Source organism: Chrysochloris asiatica, unplaced genomic scaffold (assembly GCF_000296735.1).
Source record: "Chrysochloris asiatica unplaced genomic scaffold, ChrAsi1.0 scaffold00040, whole genome shotgun sequence".
Taxonomy (NCBI): domain Eukaryota; kingdom Metazoa; phylum Chordata; class Mammalia; order Afrosoricida; family Chrysochloridae; genus Chrysochloris; species Chrysochloris asiatica.
In genome coordinates, this window is record NW_006408558.1 from 19,517,737 (window position 1) to 19,520,074 (window position 2,338).

Sequence of the window (2,338 nt, forward strand, 5' to 3'; positions counted from 1 at the left end):
TGGAATCATGGCTGTCAAAGGCAATTCTGATGAAGGCTCAGAAGGAAGTGAGAAGAGCTGTAACATTTGAGATGGCACAGACCTTGAGAGGAAGCTGCAGAGAAACTGAGAAGCATGGGAGCCAACTCACAGGGCAAGAGAAGTCTACTTAGTAGAGTGGAGTGCTTCTAGGCACTTGCAGGAGAAGTTGAGCTCTCTGACCCACAGAGCAAGAAAGCTGAGTGCCTTCAGGCCAAGGCATATCAATGGAGTAGGGTGCCTCTGGGCACTTATTAGTTGAGCTAAAGAGTTGCGTAAGACTTGCTTGAGCGGAACAAAAACCAACCTGACTTCTTCTAGAGATCAAGGAACCAGGAAGCAGAAGCTGAAGTGATAGGATGGGAAGCAGAGCTGCCTTAGTCCCAAAAGGTAAACCCATAACCTTTGAGTTCTCAAAGGGTAGAACCATGAACTCTGGGGTTTCTAAGCGTGGGGTCACAGTTTCTTAAATTTCAAGTTGACTTCTTCATCAACTTGGTTTTGGAGTGCGGAGCTGCTGTTAAGATGGGACCTCTGCCCAAAGCTGAGGTGGTGGGGCAAACATGCCAAAGGGGGCAGAAAAACAGGGCCTAGTGGGTGGGGTCATCATTTAGGTGGACTAGGAAATAGGACCATCCAAAGCCAAGGGAGCAGAGGTGCCGTTCCATATCCCTAGAAGAGAACTGAAGCTCCGGGTTGAGGAGCATCTACCCAGAATCCCGAGTACATGGCCAACACCGAGTCTGGAGCGCAGGCTCATTGCCAAGATGGTCTCAGAGAACCGAGGATTCTTTTCTGCTGAATTTTTCATTTGCTTGGTGCCTTTTTTCCCTCTGACTGCTGCCATTTGCAATAGAAGTGTCTGCATTTTGCCTGTTCCACATTGTATTTGGAAGCAGATAACTTGTATTCTAGATTCACAGATGAAAAGGAAATTTGGACTTGGAAGAATTTGTGGATAATATAATGGGCCCTGGTAGGATTGTGAGTAGGCATTGAGTTGTTACCCACAAGGTCAGTGGTTCAAACCTACCAGCTGCTTTTTGGGAAAAAGATAAGGCAAATCAGTTCCTGCAAAGGTTTAAGGAGTCCTGGCGTGGTGCTGTAAGATAAGCACTTGAGTGCAAGGTCTGTTTGAACCGCAAGGTCGGTGGTTCAAACTCACCAGTGGCTACTTGGAAACCCTATACAGGGTCACTATGAGTTGGAAATGACTTCACGGCACTTAACAACAACGAAAATAATGGGGTTAGGGGTTAGTTTGTTTTCAGTTGTACGTGTATTAGTTGTATCATGTTAGATGCAAGAGTGAATTTGTAATTTAGAAATTATATATGGTTTAAAGAAATGTTTACAGGCGCCAAGATGACAAAGGATGGACTGTGATATTAACGTTTCCTGTCCGTTTGACTGCGCCAGGATTCCCAGTGGTTTAGCAGTTAACATGAAGAGATCTCATAGAATGTCATCACCATGCTGAGATCAGCTATGAGCAGTCAGTTGATTGAACGGAAGTTTCCTCGGGAGTGTGGCCTGCACCATGTCTCAGGAGATGTGAGCAGAGAAAGGCAGACCTTCTACCATTAAGAAATCAGAGCAGGGAATGGAGTGCATCCTTTAAACTTGGTGTCCCTGCGCTGTGAAGTTCCTGGTTCCAGATGAAGATTGATGCCTAGACGCATAGAGCTCTCCAAGGAAATGTTGGGCCTTTTCTCAAGAGCTGACAGAAAGAGAACATTTTTTCCTAGAGGTGGTACTCTGAATGTAGGTCTCTCGCCTCCTAAACTGTGAGAGAAGAAATCTGTCTGTTAAAGCCATCCTCTTGCGGGATTTCTGTTAAGAGCGGCAGGACTCCATGCGTGACACTGGAGGATCAGCACTGGACTGAGAACCACAAGGTCGGCAGTTCAAACCCACCACCTGCTCCTTGGAAATCCTATACATGGTCACTATGAGTTGGAACTGACTCAACAGCTCTTAACAACAACAACAACAAGATAATTAAAAGAAGCGTTGGTGGCGCTGTAGTATAAGAACTGGACTGCTAACCATAAGGCCGGTGGTTCCAGACCACCAGCTGCCGCATGAAGAAAAGATGAGGCTTCTGTTCCCATAAAGATGCACAGCCTCAGAAACCCTAGAGGGTCATTATGAGTCGGAAGCAACTCAGTGGCACCTAACAACAGATAACTAACACACTGATGTTCACATTTACTGCTTCCCAAACACTAGTTCTCTTCCCATCCCCTTGAAGTTAGGTCTGCCCAGGAGAGGAGCTCTGGCTAGTGAAATGTGAAGGGTGTCAGTTCTGGGAGAAAAC